The sequence below is a fragment of the Passer domesticus genome, chromosome W, assembly GCF_036417665.1.
Source record: "Passer domesticus isolate bPasDom1 chromosome W, bPasDom1.hap1, whole genome shotgun sequence".
In the NCBI taxonomy this organism is placed as follows: domain Eukaryota; kingdom Metazoa; phylum Chordata; class Aves; order Passeriformes; family Passeridae; genus Passer; species Passer domesticus.
In genome coordinates this window covers 8,936,148-8,956,884 of record NC_087511.1, presented here as the reverse complement: position 1 = coordinate 8,956,884, position 20,737 = coordinate 8,936,148, and the positions used below count along the sequence as shown (strand labels likewise).

Here is a 20,737-nt window from a genome sequence, read left to right as displayed (position 1 = left end):
TCTTAATTGGCCACTGGTGATGGTGTTTTGGATTCATTGACCAATTGGATCTGTCTGTATCAGACTGTCTGTAAGGGTGATGAGTTTCTTGATAGTATAGTATAGTACAGTATAGTATACTATAATAAAGCAATTCATCAGCCTTCTGGAATCATGGAGTCAATGCTAATTATTACCCCGTCGGGTCCGCCCTGCTACAATAAGTAGTGAACCCCGACGCTGGGTGCAGCCTAGGCTGAAGAAACAGGACCCTAATGGATCCGGCCGAGTTCACAGCTGAAGCTGAACACGGGAGCATCTGCTGAACCGTCACAGAAATTACGTCTGGCAACCCTTCATGGAGTCGCAGGATGGGCGGAACCGCCTTGGGACCCCGCTGGGATTCCTTCGGGATGTCACCGGGACGCCATCGGACCCCTGCTAGGATCCTGCGGTGCCCGCGCAGCCCGCTCGTAACCAAACACCTGCTTCCCCGGAAAGGCAATACTGACCTTTGCTCATGTCATCTGGGAGGAGATTTCTCCCTTGGGACTGCGTTTTGGCCCAGTAGCCCAGAGGCTGGGGCGGGGAACAGATCTCCCAACAATAGCACTGCCCGCGACCCGGGGTAGATTTGCAGTTAGGAAGAGATGCCTGCAGAATTGGGCGTCCAATTTTCTATGTTAGAAGAGAACATCCTTGAGGTGTGGAAATTTCTGATTCGTCATCACAGACTCCCTGTATCAGAAGAGACTCTCTACAGGTTTTTCAGTTGGGCAAAAAAGTTCATGGTTTCTCCGTGGATGTGGAATCCTCCCTGGATCCGCGGGCGTGGGACTCACTGGATCTCTATCTTTTGGGGAAACTCAGGCGAGGTGTGAGAATACCTCGACACCTACCAATCTGGTCAATGCTTTCCCCAATAGTAAGGGGCTGGACCCCAAGGGAACGCGAATCCACCTCGGTGGGCACGTCCGGCTTGGACATGGAGAAACGCCTCACCCCGGGGGGGTGGCCATCAGCCTCTCCGCCGCGGCCAGCCGGGGACTGATCTGTTTACAGACAACCGCCGCTGGTTCCTCCCTCCCTGCATCGTGGCATTGCCCACGGAGCATCCAGAGCAGCTCTCTCCTGGCTTCCCGGCGCATGGGCAGGAAGGATCAAAGCCTTCAACGGCTCCGGCTCCACTTTTGCGGTCAGCAATTGCTCTCACCGGAGCCGCGGTCACTCCTGACCCTTTGCCTTCGCCAGTGCAAGAGGGACCGTCTCCTCCTCGTGGGGCGTGTGGATCAGCCTCGCCACTGGGCTCTCTCTCCCCCCCCCCCCCCCCCCCCCCCAGCGCCACAGAAGGGGGTGGAGCCACGTCCACCGCCGGGTTCTCCCCCCCCGCGCCGCAGGAGAGGGTGGAGCCGCCTCCGCCGCCAGCAAGGGAGGCGGCCGGTTCCGCGACAGCGGTCAGCCCCCCCGCGCTGGAGAGCACTCCAGCCCTTCTGCGCCACAGCCTGAAGCCAGTTCATCAGCAGCGGCACCCTCAGTGCTGGCCAGGGATGCCCCCCTGCCGGCTCCGCCGCCTCCACCCGGCCTGGCTCCCATCCGGGACGTGTGCTGTGGCACTGAAGAAGATCCCCAGCCCGCCTCGCCGCTCCCGGCTGCCCCACCCCCTGCTGCTTCTCTCGGGTTTCCCGGGAATACAGACAGGGACAGCAGTGAGCACCAACAGCCTGTTCCTCGGTGGGGGCGTGCCCTCGCAGCTGGGCGCTGGCCGACTGCGCCGTGAAATCTGATGATCAACATTCCTCTGGGGACAACACCTTCCCTGCCGTACCTTGGGGCACCCTGTACAACCCGCTCTCATTCGCGGGGCAGGAGGAGCGGGTCCCGAGAGGCTGTGGCTTGGTCCATGGCCTCGAAGGGCAGAATGCCAAAGGGGTTGCCGAGACGTTGGCAGCATGGTGGGGGCGGGCAGTTAAGGAGAAGGAGGAAGTGAGACGCCCATCTGGTGATGGACACGGGCTGTCCCAGGGACCCCAGATCCAGGGGTCCCAAATGATACCACTGCGAAGCTGGGGGAAGGGAACAAGCCAAATGAATCTGGGTTCGGCAGCGGGGGTGTCGCCGCCAGGTCTGGGTCCCTTGGCCCACCCACCGGGGCCGGGTCCCCCGCCCCGCCCACCGCCGCTGGGTCCTACGGTCTGCCGCCGCTGCTGCTGGCCTTCTGAAGGAAAAAAAAAAAAAAAAAAGGTGGAAAGAGCTACTGTCTTCATTCACTGACAGCTCGATGTGCTGGAAGGCTGCGAGTCAGCCTTGGCCCAAGTGGTTGAATTAAAGGCTGTGGCCATGGCATTCCAGAGATTTTCTCAGTACCTCTGAATTTGATAACAGTTTTACACAGAAAAGGTAATCCTGCAAACCATCCAATTAGAGCTTCGACTGTGGCCAGGTCCTAACTCTACGTGGATGGGGATGATTGACAATCAACCCAGATATTTTCTGCATCCAAAGGATTCAAGTCATTTTGGCTTGGCAATTTGACCATATATATATGACAGCTGAGCCTACTGCCAAAGGAAGTTTGCAAAATCATGCTCCGGACATGATTTCCAACTCTGTTTATTTGAGGTTTATCAGATGTTGCAGACTCTGGGATGACAGTCAGTGCTATAGTGCCTGATAGTTATGTGGTGTCACGTGTGTTATTGATTATGTGCATTATCTGATTGATTTCTAATAGTTGTTAGTAACCTTCTTCAGCTGTTCTCTGTTTCAGGACCAAGAAGGACATTCAGGGATGTCAAAGATCAACATCTCCAACTAATGGACCTTCTCCTGAAACTCAGCTGTTTGTACTTTGAAACAATGATCATTCTTTGCATTGTTGTTTGGTTTTCTTACATTGTAAACCTTGTTTTAATGATATAAGTAGATATTCTACATGTAAAGAATCTCCCTGACCATTCTAAATCAGCTTCTGAATGAGGTTTTGATTGACAATGGATAAACCTCTTGAGCTGCATTTGTTCTCCCTTCTGCAAAGGGCCCAGCAGAAGATTTGCAAATACAGCTCCTCTTCTTCTTTTTTTACAGTAAACAGGGTGAGATGTGGTAATCACATATCCTCTGAACAGAGAGAAACCTAGCTCTCTCCCAGGATTTTCCTGGGAAGTTGTGAGAAGCTGTGAGAAAGCTCAGAAAAAAGAATGAGAAACAATTCTTATCTTCACTTGCTGCACCTGTTGTTGTGCACATGTGGAATGTGTTATGGAGGTTTACCAAAGGGTGATTTCTTAATTGGCCACTGGTGATGGTGTTTTGGATTCATTGACCAATTGGATCTGTCTGTATCAGACTGTCTGTAAGGGTGATGAGTTTCTTGATAGTATAGTATAGTATAATAAAGCGATTGATCAGCCTTCTGGAATCATAGAGTCAATGCTAATTATTCCCCAATCAGGGGCCCGCTGCTACGATACCCTCAGGAGTTCGGTTGTTGCAGCACGTGGATGATTTGCTTTTATCAGGAGAACAGGAAAAGGTGGTTGTGGAGGCTATTGTAAAGCTGCTTAATTTTCTTGCTAAAGAAGGACTTAGTGTCCAACAAGAAGGCACAGTTGGTAGAGAAAAATATCAAATATTTGGGACGCATTCTGACTGGAGGGTTACGGTGTATTGACCCAGACAGAATACAAGGGATTTTACAAGTACTATTACCCCAGACAAAAAAGGAGTTTAAGGCAGTTTTTAGGGTTGGTGGGATACTGCTGAGCATGGATTGAGGATTTTTCTATTGTGGCCAGACCTTTATATGACTTTTTAATCCACAATAGTCCTAATGTCGTGGTATGGATACCAGAAGGAGAGCAAAGCTTTAAAAAATTAAAAGACCAATTGGTTAAGGTCCCACTCTTACCTCTTCCAGACTCAGAAAAGGAATTTGAACTGTGAAAAATGCATATTATATGATTTGCTCTGTTGTATTGCACTAAATAGTTTATTTAGTTTTTTTTGCACTGGGTTTGGTATTTTGCACTGAATAGTATGTTTGTATCCTCCTGGGATTCCCCTCTCACCTAAGCCCCAGTGGAGGTGGTCTCTCCCTGGTCTACTCCTCCTCTCACCCCCTCCTCACTTCTATCCCATTGGCTGTGGTCCTTTTCTTCTGCCCCTGTTCCCCTGGGTTTAAAATCTCCCGCCATCACACAATCGACCTCTTTTCCCTCTGGGACGCTTCCTTCCTTACCGGACGGCTCCTATCCACAAATAAATTGGGACTCTGGTCCTGAGAGGAAAGAGCGCCTCCAGTCTGTTACTTTTGTCCTTGTAATATTGAAGCAAGGGCGACTCTGACATGGGTGAGGGAGAGAAAATTATGCCTCTGACTCTATCATCAGAAGGCTAAATAATTACTTTGTTATTCTATACTATATACATTGCATCTAAACTGAATCTGCCTTGCACTCACCCTTGCTCACAACTGCACAGAACTGCACTCATCTTGACTCTCTTGTGACTGTCTCGTGACAGTCCGACACATACACTTTTGGCCCTGATAGGCCAAGGGAACAAAACATCCTCACTTTGGGTAAACAATCTCCATATTGCATTCTACTTTGGCACAACACAAGCACAGCAAGTGATAAGGACTGTGTTTTCTTTCTCTGATGTTCAGAGAATGTGAAACCCAGAAATATTCCTGGGAAGAATTGTGCCTTGCTTTTCTCTATGAAGAGAAATGTGGCAACACTTGTAAGATTGAGAAAAGGGGCTAGAGGTCCAGAGCTAGCTGGATTGGACCCTTAAAGGCCCCAGAGAGCAGTCTTACAGCTCTTCGCAAATATTACATTGAATACTGTTATGAATAAAAAAGTTATCAATTTTTTTTAAGGTTGCAAAGTTAAAAATAGTTGAACCAATTGCTGTTAAATTGAAGGTTACCTGCATGTTGCAGCCACCTATTGTTAAGAGTTCTTCTTCAGTTACCTGTTAATGGTTGGTGATTAGCCATCCTCCCCTCTAATGCTTGCCAGGGGTGATACCAGACCCCGCAGGTAGGAGGGGAAGGAGAGTGACCTCAGAGCTAGTATGCAGATGAGAATGCATTTCACCTGATGTTGTAACATTTCAGGAAAAAACCCCTAGAAACGAGCCAACATGGAATTAAGAGACCTAAGTGACCTCTAAGGATGAGGAACTTAATCCAGTATCTGCTAAGATCCTTTTACTTCTCACCCTAACCTGAAAAGGTCTTAACTAGAAAGAGGACCTGGAATGTTAGACTGAAAAAGTGGAATTTCCTACTCTCCTGTGAGGACGGAAGACCCAGCTCTGCCTGCAGACCAGCGGACACAGCTGCATCCTCCTCCTCCGTGCCACTCCTGGGAGCAGCGGCGGCGTGGGCGCGACCCGTCGATTTCTCCCTACCTGAGCTGATTCTTTTTAATAAAGGCATTAAAAAGGAGAAAGATCTCCTGCCCCATTTATTTCAGCTTGGGGTCTCTCCAGGATAGCCACGCCTGAAGAGGACACCAGGACTGGGACGGCCGCGCACCCTGGACCTGCAGGACAGCTGGCTATCGGGACCAGAGAAGATCAGCTTGGGACTGTGACATGGAGCAGCGCCGGATTGGTGAGAATATCCGGCGGCGGGAGTGGGAGGCGAGTAAGTGGTGTGTGCGTGAGACGAGGGCCGGCAGCTCGGCCCCTCGAAGCGAGTGAGGACCCCTCAGTACTGCAGTTCCGCACCCCCGCGAGGGGGCTGGCCGGGAACAGGTAGGATTGGTGATTGAGGCACCTCCAGAGGGGTAAAGAGGACCCCCCTCCAGGCGTGCGGAGGAAATAGTGTGTGAGTGGCATGCACCGCAAAAGTCCTGACGAAGGAGGTTAGGCATACAACCTCAGAGGCCAGGGTCTCGAGGTTTTGTTGGTTGAGTCTTGGTGAGGGAGGCCAAAGTCTCAACAAAGTCCTGACGAGAGGAGTCAGGCAAATTGGAGTTTCGGCGGAGGAGGCCGGAACTTCTTAAATAAGATGGATTTTCTTTAGGGTAGAGGCATCTTTGTGATTTTTTTTTTTTTCAGGCCGAAAAAATGGGAAGGTGTAATAGTAAGAAAAGCAGCCAGAGACTGAAGAATATACCTCCCCATAGTCCCCTAGGTGAACTATTAGAGAAATGGGACTCTATAGAAGCCACAGAAGGATTAGATAAAGTTAAGATGATTCACTGTTGTCTAGAAATGTGGCCAGAATTAAATGTGCAAGGAGGATGGCTCTGGTGTGGGACAAAAGACAAGTGGATGTGTCAACAACTGAGTCAGTATCTGACATCTTGAGAGGATACTGATCCTGAGCAATTGTTATATGTAGCTTGTTGGTTGAATGCTATCAAGAATGAAGGAGTGCAAATTTGTAAAGTGCAGAGCAAGAAAAAGGGGAATGAAAGAGTGAATGCTGAAGTTAAAGAGATTGCTAAAAGATGGGACCCCCTAAACTAGTTGCATCCTGATGCCCCTCCACCTTATAATCCTCTCCTTCGAGCACCTCAAATAGCAGATCCGGCTCTTCCCCCAGCGCCCTTGGGGGCCATTCCCTCACCACCCCCTTTAGCTGCTTCTGCACCACCACTAGTACCTACTTCACCTGCTGCATGCTCCACCCCTTCTCCAGCTCCACCTAACATGCACCCAAGCTCTTCTCCCCCTCCTACTGCTGTCCCTCCACCTCCTCCTAACTGGGACACAAATGCTTCCTTACCTAGTAACCTCTTATCACCAGGTACAGCCGTTGACCTACAGCAGGTCCAAGCTAATGCTAATACACCTCAAATGAGTAATCTTGTGTCTGAAAATGGGCCATACTGTGGTACCCGATCCAAGACCTCCAAGGCAGAGAGACTTTTTCCATTTAGATAAGTTCCTATGGGAGGAGTAGTGGGAGGTGTTGGTTTTGTGAATGCTCCTTTAACTGCTTCTGAGGTGAGAGGATTCAAGAAGGAGTTAGGGAATCTAGTTGAAGACCCTGTGGGCATTGCCAATCAAGTGGATCAGTTCTTAGGTCCAAATATCTACACTTGGGGGGAGATGAATTCCATTCTAAATATATTATTTTCCCCAGAAGAGTCCCGAATGATTAGGGCCGCAAGCATAAGTATTTGGGAAAAGATAACCATCCAGGGCCCCAAGTGCCATCAGGTGAAGACAAATTGCCACTAGTGGATCCCAATTGGAACCCTAACCAGGAGGAAGGGAGGAAGGCCATGATGGAATATAGGCCTTTGATAATTCGAGGGATCAGAGAATCAGTTCCCAAAGGAACTAATACAAAATTGGCATTTGAGGGTGCACAAGAGAGGGATGAAACTCCTGCTACTTGGCTTAATCGCCTAAAGCAGTACTTTCAATTGTATTCTAGAATAGACCCAGACACCAAAGAGGGTGAAGTGCTATTAAAAGTCCAGTTTGTTACTAAATCTTGGCCTGATATACGGAGAAAACTGGAAAAGATTGAAGATTGGCAAGAAAAAGACATTAATGAGTTATTGAGGGAAGCATTAAAAGCGTATTTAGGGAGGGAAGAAGACAAAGCACGGTCCAAAGCTAGGATCATGGTTGCTATAGCCAGAGAAAATGTGGGGGGAAGTAACTCTTTCCTACAGTCCAAGGCCACAAAAGAGTGCGGGGGGCCACCACCAGGAGCAGGCAAGGATAGGCCAGTACTGTCAGGGGCAGGAGGCATGGAGAGGCCTCGAGTCCCTTTGAGTGAAAGGCGCTGCTATTACTGTGGAGAAACTGGACACCCCCCCCCCCCCAGACTGTTCAGCCTAAAGTTGCGAAACTTTTGCTAGCTAATCAAGATAGCAAAGGAAGCAGCTTTAGGACCAGGGGATCTGGTAAAAGATTTTTAAGCAGAAACCACACCCGAGTAGGGAAAAAGAAGAGAAGAACCCATATTTTGTGAGATTTAAAGTTACATCAAGGGCAATGGGGGAGTGGTTAACATCAGACGGATGGGTGTTTCTAAACAAAGCACTTGCCGGGACAGTGCTAACAGAACTACATAAATTAACCCACTGGGGAGTCCAAGGACTATGTGATCATTTCCTAAGAAATAACCTGTGCATAGGTATATATGACCTAGCAAAAGCAATCACAAAAGGGTATTTAATTTTTCAAAAAGTGAACCAGAAAATCATGAGAAAAGTAACACCTGGAGGCAGGGAACTAACTCTAAGACCTTTCCAGAGCATACAAATAGATTTTACTGAGATGCCCCCAGTACAAGGATACAAATATCTACTAGTTACAGTAGCTCATCTCACTCACTGGGTAGAAGCCTTCCCAACCAAAAGGGAAACAGCCCAAGTCGTGGCAAAAGTAATCTTAGAAAACATTATCCCCAGATACGGAATGGTGAATACCATAGACTCAGACCGAGGTCCACATTTTGTGGCCCAAACATTGAACAATATTATTGAAGCTTTAGGAATAAAATGGAGATTACATACTCCATGGCACCCCCAGAGTTCTGGGAGGGTGGAACGAATGAACAAAATTCTCAAAAATGTATTGACTAAATTGATCAAAGAAATAAAAATGAATTGGCTAAAGTGTTTGCCCCTAGCACTCTTGCGCATCAGAACAAGACCCCGGTCTGATATAGGGATTTCACCCTATGAAATGATGTTTGGACTGCCATTCTTGTTAACTCCCTATAGCACATGAGACTATCTGGAAGGAGAAGAAGCTATCAGAAAATATTTAGAAGTCATTGGAAGAACCCTAGAAGGACTTAGAAAAAGAGGATACCTCCCCCAAACCTCCCCTCATGATACAAAAGCACACGATATCAACCCAGGAGATTGGGTTTTAATAAAATCCTGGAATTATAGACCATTAATGCCTAAATTTGAAGGCCCCTTTCAGGTACTCCTCATCGCTAATTCTGCTGTGCGAACCAGAGAAAAAGGTTGGACCCACATCACGAGAATTAAAGGACCAGTCCCACCCCCGAGCATTGGACAAGATTCATCAGTGTCTCCCTCTGGTATTGGACCAGATTCTACACCACCCTCACACTCTAACTCAGGACAGGATTCAACCGCATCAGGAGTTAATTCAGCTGAATATACTATTATAAAAGGACCAAATGACTTAAAGTTGACATTCAAAAAGACTGATGAACTGCATAAGAAAAAAGTTTAGAATCATAAAATGTCTTGAAGTGTTTTAAGAAATTTGTAAAAGTTAAAAATTATTAATAAGTAATTCTGGTTAAGTCGTCCCAACTTGGTACCAAAGACCCCAGGTTAATCTTCTGCAGAGTGCTCCCCTAGGAGGGACCAAATTAGCAGGGACAGATCAAGAGAGGTTTAACCAGAGGAGCAAGAGACTCTAAAGAACTTGGAGACTTCTTCTCAGTAAAATCCTCAAGAGGCAAGGCCGGGTGTGCAGGCTGTGCAAGATGACCCATACCGGACTCTTGGGAAGGGTAGTAGTGATGGCTCTGATTGCTGGTGGTGCTCTGGAGAGCCCAGGAGAGCTGTGCAATGAGTACTACCAACCTCTCTATGAGAAGGAAGTAAGTTCCTTGCTGAGAGTCCACAACAATTGTGTTAACCTCTCCCAATTGATCCTTTATCAAGAGAATAAGAAAATATATTGGATGGCCCGGAACACCGCCACCTTTAGGCAGCCACTCCTGGGAGAGCACCCTGTAGGAGAGGCCTGGTGGTGCTTTGAACGTGATACTACTAAAGCAAGCCTGGTAAATCTGGTAAAAGGAAAAAGTATTTCTAAATATTGTGAGGGCACGACAAAAAATAATATTTTTCAGGAAACCCCTAAACACCTGTTTTGGGTCAATGGTACCACAGCATCCACTGAGTTGCCAAGAGACTGGTCTAGTAGTTCCATCATTAGAGTTATAAAACAAACTGTCTTTATATTACCCAAAGAATCTGGATCAAGTTTAAGAGTTCCTATATATGAGGATTTAAGAAAAACAAAACTGAAGAAGCAATATATGTTAAACAAAATTTTTGAAACTACAATCAGAATTAGAAGTAATATCTAATCAGACCACATTAGCTCTTAATCATATTAATGACCAAGTCAACCAAACCAAAACAGTAATTTATCAAATCAAATTAATTGTAGCAGTCATTAGAAACACTTTAAACAAAATAAGAAAACTAGCATATTTAAGAAATCAAAGGACTCCTACACTTGATTCCAGTTGGTGGGATAATCTATGGACTTTCAAAAAAAGTTGGAAAACTATAACCTTCACTGTGTGTACACTTGTTGGTTTGTTCTTATTTCCCTGTTTAACAAAAATAGTGACATCGGCTGTACAGAATAACCTAAGGATCTCTAAAGAAATTAACCTGAAAAAACCAAAAAAAGTAATGAAGTTTGGTAAATATGATCACCAGAGTGCTCAGGAAATGTATAATCAATACAAAAAATATAGGAAATTCTATGTCAATGAGCCAAAAATTATAAGTTGATGCAAGCTTAAGCTTAAGCCTGATCAAAGAAAAAGAGGGGGGACTGTTATGAACAGAAAGTTATGGTTTTTTTTAGGTTGCAGAGTTAAAAACAAGTCAGACCAGTTGCTGTAAGTTAGTTGCATTATTAAAGAGTTTTTCTTCAATTACCTGTTAATGGTTGGTGATTAACCATTGTCCCCCTGATGCTTGCCGCTGGCCAGGGAGGGACACCGGGACAGACCCTCCAGGTAAGAGGAGAATGGGAGTGGCATTAGAGCTAGTATGCAGATGAGAAATGCATTGCGCCCCGAATTTTTACAGTTTTCCCAGGAAAAACCCCTAAAATTACGAGCCAACAAGTGACCTAAGTGACGCCTAAGGATGGGAGCGTAGTCCAGTACCTGCTTGGATCCTTTTTGCTTCTCACCCTAACCTGAAAAGATGTTGATTAAAGAGACGCCCCAGGGTGTTAGACCAAAATGTAGGAATCTGCTAATCTCCCATGAGGACGGAATCCCCAGCTCTGCCTGCAGACCAGCGGACAAAGCTGCATCACCCTCCTTCTTCGTGCCATGCCTGGGAGCAGTGGCGGCGTGGGCGCGACCCGTCGATTTCTCCCCACCTGAGCTGATTCTTCTTAATAAAGGCATTAAAAAGGAGAAAGATCTCCTGCCCATTTATTTCAGCAGCGAATTCCCTTCCCCAAGCAGCAGGTCCGACCATCCTCCTCCAAAGCCCAGCAGAGCGAGAGACAGCGTTCCAAACTCTCCAGCCCTCTGCCTCTATTCTTGCGCTATCTCTGTGTCGACCCCCGTCGCCGTCCCCCCTCCCCCTGCCCCCCCCCACTCGAGAAACTCCCAAAAAACCAAAGGAGTTCCCCCTCCCTGCCGTCTCAAGTACACAGCTATCAGTGCTTCTTAGCAACTCAATGGGAAAAAAATTCCACAAGTAACAAGGAAAGAAAAGAAAAAACCCAACCCCCAACATTATCCTCCTTCTGCAGTATTATCAATTAATTCTGCTCAAGCCCTGGCAGGAACCTGCCACCCCCTTAGTTTTAGATGAAAAATCAATCTCCTCTATCTTTTATCACAGTATAGCTTATCCCCAAAGATTTATAAGTGAACAAAAAACCTACCTGCCAATCTTCACTGCATTTATGAATGGGATCATACTCCTTCAGGGCTTATTTGCCTTGCTACAGAATTAAATTGAAAATATCTGAAATATCTGAGACATTAGTTATGGAATCTCCCTCCTAATTTGTCAGAGCTTGTCTACAACAAAAAAAAAGGGTCTGGAGAATGTTAGAAAGGTTTTCAACAGCTAGTGGAGATATGAAATCAAATGTAACCAAAACAAACATTTTTTCATATGATGAAGACCCTGCTGTATTAGCTACAAGGGCCAGTGCTTCATTTTGAAAATCAATGATCCCTCCACTAGCATTGTGAATAGACGCTATCTTAGAAGAGTAGAAATTATATGTTAAAATAAGAACAGGAAAAGCAAATGTAGGCATTTTGTGCTCTTCTGGAGGATCATTTGGATGTGGCTCTTGTTGCAATCACAGATGCCTGGGAACACTTACAGCCTGAGGTGAACAAGAAGTCAGAGAGAAGGATGGCAAGGATTGTCAACAATACAAAATTACTTAGATGCTAATCCAGCGATTCTCAAGCAGAATGCTTCATCCTGAAAAAGAGCTGACCTAGCAAAGTGTGATAAAACCTACAAAGTCATGAATAGCAGAAAGAGGATGGTTAACAACAGTTGTTCATTGCCTCCACACTTCCTCCTCTCCAGCATCCTTCTTCTTCTCCCCCCACCTCCTCACAGGACTAGGTGCTCTCCGTCCTGTCCCGCAGCCATTAATGTCTGGAGGTCGAAGTGAGGAGAAAGAAGGGGGAACAGATTTGCAGGCATGGTGGCACAGCCCATCTGCATACTTCCCCAACCCCCCAAAAAAGCAAAAGACAAAAAAAGAGGGGAGAAGAGAGAAATTTTTCAAAGCAGCAAAAATATCCCAAAATAAAATCGAAAACAGCTGCTGCCTCTGAGCAGGTGGCAAGAGCGCCTTTGCATTGCAGCAGCAGCAACTGGCAGTTCTCTGCAGAGCAGCGCAGGTACCTGGTGGTAGCTAGGAACACATCTGCTCACTTGCTGCACTGGACTCTGCCAATGCACTGTCCTGCCATCATGCCATGACTCTGAACTTGGAGATGTCTGAAGTGTCAATGCTGCCTGAGGAGACTGATGAGGAGGATGACAAGGACCCACATTCCCAGCACCCCGCCGCCGCTCCTACGCTGAGGATGAGGAAGCAGACAAAGAGGGTGTGGATGACCTCCATGACAACACCCTGCTGCTACAGTCACACGTGTGTGGTGGCAGTGGGATGGGTGACAGTTTGCGGTCCCCTTTCAGGATGGCCCACAGAAGGCAGCAGTAGTGGGGTGCACAGGGGTGGCAAGAACAATCTGGTGAAGCCACACTACTCCCTACATTGCTCTCATCACCATGGCCATCCTGCAGAGCCCTGAGAAGTGGCTGACGCTGAGCAAGATCTGCAAATTCATGAGCAGGAACTTCCCCTACTACTGGGAGAAGTTCCCTGCATGTCAGAACAGCATCCACTGATACCTTAGGTTTTAGCTTTTATAGTTTTCAGATTCTGTACTGTGTTAGTGTGTAGTTCTGAGATTCATATTAAGAGATGGTAAGCTCTCTTCACAGAGTAGCTAGACAAAACAATTCCTTTCCTAGCTTGTGACCAAGGACAACCGATCCAAATTTTAGGCCTAAGACCATAAGCAATGTGAACTGAAAAGAGAAAAACAACAAGGATGGGACTTCATAAGCTAAAGCTATAATTGGACAATTAACTCCAATATGCAAATGGACCAAAACTTATAAAAGTGAGAGACCTTGTGACCAGTTATCCATTTTTATGTCCATTTTGGGTTCATCTTGGGTGTAGCCCTGGCTGGGCTCTTGTACTGCCCAAGGTGTATCCATTGAGGCCTTTTAATAAATACCTACCTTATTCTTTAACTCCATCTAGCCTCTCTTCTAGGTCATACTTCACAAGGCATCACCACCACAGTCTCCCTCAGTGACTACTTTGTCAAGATTCCTCAGAATCCCAGCAACTCTGGCAAGGGCAACTACTGGATGCTGGACCCCACATCCTTCAACATGTCTGACAACGGGAGCTTCCTGAGCTGCCAAAAGTGCTTCAAGCAATAGCAGCTCTTGGCGCCCAAGCTGCTGCTGCATACCATGAACCCTGCTGCTGCCTTCTTCCTGCAGCCCCCGCCCCCAGCCTCCACAGCAGCCACCCTGTGTCTACAGACCCTATGGCTGTGGCTATGGGCTCCAGCTTCAGCCCTACCACCCCCAGTCCACCTTCTTTGCCTTCCATCACTCCTCCCTGCCAGCCCGCCAGCCCCTCATTACCCCCGGGAGAATCCCTGGATCAGCACTGCCTGCTTTCGCTGCGCTGCTGGGCCCCTTGCTGCCAGCAGCGGAATTTGCACAGACGCCCTTCTGCAACATACACCTGCTGGGCCTAGTGCTGGCGGCCGCGCTGCATGCCGCCAAGCCCGGCAGCGGCATGGTGCTGGCCCACTTGCCTTTCTCCATCAAGAACATCATTGTGAGGAGGCCTGGTCCTGGCACATGCAGGAGCTGCGCCTCACAGTCGGACACACTGTGAAGTGCCAGCAGTGGCCTGTGCCTGACCACTGCCCTCCCTGCTACCCCTGGCTTTATGGCCCAGATCTCTAGCTGTTAAGAATTTTGGAGTTTTTCTGAATGTAGAAGCTGGGCTATCTTGTTTCTTTGCCTCTTGGATACCTGACAGATGCTGTGAGCGGTGGAGATAAGGGGTTTGTGCAGCGGGTCTCAGGGGCCATCTTCCACAGCCAACAGGCTGCCTGGGACCTATAGTTATGCAAAGCCAGATCGAGATGCTGCATAGACTGATGGTCATGCTTTTGGAAAGTTCCTTGTTACTCCTTTAAAAAACAATCAAGAAGAAAAACCAACCAAAAAACACTTATATCTCTAAACTGTTAAAGTTCAGAGATTCTCAGGTTTAGTTGCTTAAAAACAGTGATGTACAGGAAAAAAAATGCTTGATGGAGCACAGCAAATCAATTAATTTTAGTACATTTGTCTCATGTATATTACATTACGGTCATAGTTGGAGACAGGAACATGACTGAACACACTGAGATCATGTGACAAACAGTACACATTTATTATGGACACCCCCTTTTACAGAGGGTTCAAAATTTCCCGGCTTGAACAACTGATTGGTTGAGGTGTCAGTACTGCCGAGCTCCCTGGCCAATGATATGTCTGCATTCAGGTTTGAATGAGATTGGCTAAGGTCCCCTGTTTGAGTTGGAATCCTACCTATTGACTCGCCCGGGGACTTGTTTACTTCTAGGCTATAACGAACTAGGCTAGCTGAATTGGGTTTCTTATTATAGCTAAATTTGTACAGCCTCAGACTGGCTATGGCTGTGACACATGAATTTTTGTCTTGGGGTGATTTTATGATGATGCTTTATGTGTCTATTTTATGCCCAGAAAATGAGTGCTGTAGCTTTAAGGTGGACGGGGGGGCGGGGGGGGGGGGGGGGTGTGTCAGGGAGCCTTGGGATCCTGCATGGGCTCTGTTCAAGCTCTTTTTCTCTGGCTTCTCCAGAGAGCCTCAACTGGGTTGCAACACTGTTCCTTTTGTTGGATTGGGGTATTTTTGCTAGCGTGAAGCAAAAAGGTTTTTTCCCTTCCCCTAGCCTGGAGGCTGCACTGGGAATACTCTTGGTGATTTGTTTCTTTTTTCCTTGAACTGTTTCGGTTTGGCTTTGTTTTTTTTTTTTTTTTTTTTTTTTTGGCTCGTCCAGGGAGCTGATAGGACCGCCCAGAACCCAAGACCTTGGAGGAGCTGAACTGACACGAGAAAGGACACTAAAACCCACCAGCTTCAGCTACTGCAAGAAGACCCATGCCAAAAATCCAACAGGCTCCCAGCTGCTGTGTGAAAAATGCATATTTTATGATTGTCTTTTCGCAAATATTAAAATGAATATTATATGTGCTATGTTAGAAATTAATGCTGTCTTAATTTTCTTAAGTAGTGTGTTAAATATAGTTTTAGGTTATAACATAATGTTAAAATATAAACTATACTATGTTTTAAAAAAAAGAAATGACTCGCAGCAAGATAGCAGCCAAAAGACACCTAAATCTTTCAGAGAAAGAGAATTTATTGCTCCTTTATCAGGAGAAACTAACTTCTTCCCACCATGAAGGCACCGTTAGGATTCAGAGGAAGAAGTTGACAATGACCAGAGAGAATACTGTGTTTAAATGGAATTTATGCATCATGTATGAGGTGTATGAATATGCAACAGGCGATTGTTTTTAAGGGTTAATCCTCTGTTAAAGGGTGTCCTTTTTTGGGCTTGTGTTGCTCAGAAAAAGGTACCCGGACATCCATAACTCTTTGTTTTTATTGTCTCATATTGTCCTAATCTCAAATGTTCAAATTTTATATTACTATTGTCATAACCATTTTATTACTATTAAAATTTTAAAATTTTAAAAAGAACCGATAGGCCTTTTTCACAATTATGGTAGCAGAGGATGGTTAACACCTCGCTGCCAGTGCCTTAGGAGAGTCAGAGTGGTGAGGCGCACCCTGCCCAATTTGGCAGCCTCGCTCTGGTTCCCCTGGTGCAACCGACAGATGCAGGTCACATCGGTGGACAAAGAGAGGCAATAAAACAAAGAGAAGGGAAAAAGGCTCCCTTTCTGAAACTGCGGTAATTGGCCACCTAAGAGTAGTAGTGCGCATGAAGAACCCGGAAAGGAAAAGGGATTGGTAAGTACTTTTGGGGGGGGGCAGGCACGGGGGGGCCGAATGTGTGTGAATGAGAAGCGGGCTGGTTACCCCAGACCTGCTACCTGAGTGAGGAGTCTCCCATCCTGCGATTCTGTCTTTCCGCGAGGAAAACGGCCAGTAAAGAGACAAAGTGAATGTTAAAAGGAGAGAATCCCCCGGGGTAACTGGGACTGGGTGTCAGGGAGGGGTTGGACCCCTCGAAGGAAGGGAGCAGAGGAGTTTCCTAGCCCAATCCACTAGGAAACGGGACAAAAGGGGCCCCTAAAAACCTGCTGGGTTGAGGGATTTACATTCCAATAGCATCCAGGGTTGAGCAGAATTCTGCCAGTTGAGGATATGCCTAAGAGCATCCAGAGTTGGACAACACAGCTAGAATGAGGGATAAAAATTTTGCCCATGAGCATCCAGGGTTGGACAACACAGCCAAAAGAAAAATAAAATGCCCAAGGGCATCTGTGTTGTACCACACAGCTGGATTGAGGGATAAAATTCCCAAGAGCATCTGGGGTTGTAAAACACAGCTGGGTTGAGGGATATCCAATAGCACCAGTACTGGCCAGTAACACCTAGAATTGTAATAAGTGATTTGAAAGTAAAAGGTACCTTATTGTTGTCTTGTGTGTGAGAGTGAGTTAAACACAAAATCAGCCTCAACTTCCCGGATGGGTGGGAAGGTGGGGGCTGTGGCATAGTGTAGGCGACCTGCAAACAGGCTATTGTCCTCCCAGGCGTGTGGAGGGGGCCGTGACTAAAGAGTGTGAGTGACACGCAGACAGCCTCACAGGTAAACTGGCACCCGAGGCGACCAGAGTCAGTGCCCTTCCAGTAGGCCTGGTGATACTGAAACCCGGAGGTCAACCCCAAGGCGAGGAGGAGCCACAGGAACCCGCGATTCTCTGGCGGCAGGGGTCCGCTTTGTGTCCTGAGGATGTGAAAGAATGTGTGAAAGTGAATGAGAAATAAAAGTGAGTGAATGTAGATGAATGAAAGTATATGTAATGTAGATTGTGTTTTTTAAGCTTTACCATATGTCCTTGGAGGGAGGCGCATGTATTGAAAAGTAGTGTGAGAAAAAGGTTTTTTATTTTTGGGTGTGAGTAGTTGAAAGAAAAGTGGTATTTAAGGTGTTAGTGAAAGTGAGAAACAGAGGCAGGGTATGAATAGATAAGATCTCGAAAATGGAACAGAAAGCCAGTAAGTTTGGTACAGGAAAAAGGGGGAATAAAAGCATACTAGCAGGGATACCCCAGGATAGCCCTTTAAGAGTTATGTTAGCTAACAGAGATACAACTCCTTGCAAAAGGAGAAAATACACGATATGCAGTAGTTGATGGGAAAAAAAACCAACATGCAAACTATTGAAAAAGGAAAATTGCCATCAAACTGGTCAGCTCAAACTTGTGAATTATATGCTCTAAAAGAGCACTGGAATATTTAGCACACAAGAAATGAAATATATATATACTGATTCAAGGTATGCCTTTGGAGTAGTACATACCTTTGGAAAAATTTGGGAAGAAAGAGGACTACTTAATTCAAGAGGAAAAGGATTAGTACATGAGTAGCTCATTTTAGAAGTTTTAGAGGCATTAAAATTACCTGAAAGAGATAGCTATAGTACATATTAAGGGACACCAAAAGGTTAAGACCACAGAAATAAGAGGAAATCATTTGGCAGATCAGGAATCTAAAGATGCAGCAGAAAATGGAGCTGAAAGAGTTATGTTAATATTAACTCTAAATGAAGAAAAATTGGAAATTCCAAAGTTTAGTGAAGCAGAGAAAAAAGAATTAAACAAGATAGGTGGTGAACAAGATGAATCGGGGAAATAGAAACTTCCTCATGGAAGACAATTAGTTAATAAAATGCTTACTAGGGAATATTAGAAGACATGCATCAGAAAACCCACTGGGATACTCAAGCTTTGTGTGATCATTTTTTTAAGGAACTATGGGTGCATTGGGATTTTTGGAGTAGCAAAGCAAGTAACTGAAAGATGTATAATTTACCAAAGGACAAATAAAAAGGTGATGAGAAAAACTACATGAGGAGGTCGTGAGTTAGCTTGTGAACCATTTCAAAGTATCCAAGCAGAAGTTTAGATTTGTTAAGCTCTAGATTTATTTGTAAAAAATACCCCCAAAAAACATTTAATCCAGAAGAAAAAGAATATACCGCATGCTAGGGGAGGAGATCGTAAGAAAATAACATCTCTAAAATCTCAAAAACCCCCTAAAAAAAAAGCAATAAAAGAAAAAAAAACGGTGAAAGAAAAGGACTGGGAATAAAATATTACCTCCTCCGTTCCCGTTTGTTCCCCCCATCCATTCGTGGCTGCACCCCCCAGTCCCTGTGCCGGCTCCGGCCGTGCCGGGGGGGGTTGGGGGTCTGTCCCGCCGTGTGGATCGTGGTCACCGCGCCGACCACACCAAAGGGAGTGTCCTGTCTGTCCTGTGTGTCCCGTTCATCCTATCCCCGGCTGCCCTGCCCGTGCTGGCTGTGCTGGGTGCCGCCGCTGCTGCCGGGGTCTCCTGCCTGCTTTGTCTCTGCTGGATCAGTCGGCATTAGCCGCGTGCGGGCTACCCACTTTCCGGCTCGGTCTCCACCGGAAAATCCCCCTCTGGTGGTTTTGGCAGCAGACCCCGCCTTTGGAGGACCGAGCCTCTGCGGAATATCCTCTCCTAAACCCCCGTCCTGCCCTGAGCTCCATTCCCGGGGTAACCACAGCTCCGGCTGTTCAAAGAAACTTTCTTTCTAGAAGAAGCACCTTATCGAAACACTAGGACCTCAGTTAAAAGGCTGCCCTCTCCAAGTTCTGTGGAAGGGGCTAACAGCGGGCCTGTTAGCTAAAGGAGCAAGAAGAAGCTGAGAAGAAAGAAGAAGCTGATAAGGAGCTTTCTCTAAGGCTGTAACTAAGGAGACTAAGAGAATTGAAGGACTGAAGAAAGATAAGAACTTCACAGCTGCATGAAGTATATTTAGAAAGTTAGTTAAGTCATTGTAACTTTTCACCAATGGTGTTATGTTGATTTATTGTATCCCATAGTTGGGGTAGAAGAAGCATAAACAATTAAAAAGTGTATAAAAGGTCAGCTATGTTCGATAATAAACTGTTGCCATCTGAGACTGCTTGTGGTCTCTGCTTTGTGTCGTGACTGCCTCGACAACGACATTTGGTGACCCCGACGTGATACAAGACCCTTAACGAGATACTCGGGGTCCTAGCAATTGACAACCGTGACCCACTAGGACGTAGTGGGGGAGGCGGCGTTGGTGTAGCTGAGAGTGGCCAGTGAAAGCCACAGGGAAGTCCGGACCTGATTTTCTCCTATCAAGACACCTGGAATTAGGTGAGCCACCAACTAGCAATAATGAGAAATAATTTATCTAAAGAGGAAGAAACTGTTTTGGCTACATGGAAAGTTTTGTTAAGAAATAAGGGAATCTTTACTTCAGACTATGCCCTTCAAAGTTTATTGCTGTGGGCTAAATCACAGGATTTTGGCACTGACCCTGGTACAGCATTTAGTGTTAAGGCATGGAAAAAAGTCGAGGACAGACTGTGGGAAGTTATCCGAGCGAGAGATAAAAGTGTTGTCGATTTAGCTGTTACCTGAGGATCGCTCTTTGAAGCATTGAAACAATGGAAAACAGAGCAGAAACAAGCAGAGCGGGATGTGGACGCAGAATCGGGGTTGATAATAGAAACTGACGGGGGGGATGAGGCAGACGGGGCCTCTGATGAGAAACTTGCTGAAACCATCCTTGAAGAAGGTGCAGGTGCCGTGAAAGTTACCAGGCAGGCTACCAAAGCTTCCGAGAAAGCTGCCAGAGTTTCTAAGCCAGCTGCCAAAGCTTCTGGGAAAGCTGCCAGAGCTTCTGAGCTAGACGCCAAAGCTTCTAGAAAAGCTGCCAAAACTTCTGGGAAAGCTGCTAAGGCTTCTAGGAGAACTACCAAAACTTCTGGGCAAACTGCCGTAGCGTCTCCTTATCAGACTCCTAAACCTCTATATCTCACACCCGCGCAGCAACTCGCGATAATACCTGTATACGATACACCGCTACGCCAGCTAGCTAAACTGTCTTTAGCAGAGAAAGAAACCCAGCCATCTGCCCCCCCACTTCCCTCTGCTCTAGTCCAGCCATCTGCCCCCCCCGCTCCGCTTTCAGCTGCATAAACAATCTGCAAAGTTGTATCCTCCGTTACCTAACAGTAACAGCAAATCAAGTGATGAGTCACCCGCAGTAACACCTGAGTTGGGGCAAGGAACTGTTGTCAGTTTACCTTTTAATAGCTCTAGCCCTACTGCCCCATAGACTTTGCCTCCATATCAAGTAACTGTGCTTCCTCGACATCCT

General features: G+C 46.4%; 1 pseudogene; it reads left to right on the top strand.

Moving 5' to 3' along the window:
- Positions 1–12,664: 12,664 nt before the first annotated feature.
- LOC135289196 (forkhead box protein D1-like) lies at positions 12,665–14,256 on the top strand (annotated as a pseudogene).
- The last annotated feature ends 6,481 nt before the right edge of the window (positions 14,257–20,737 follow it).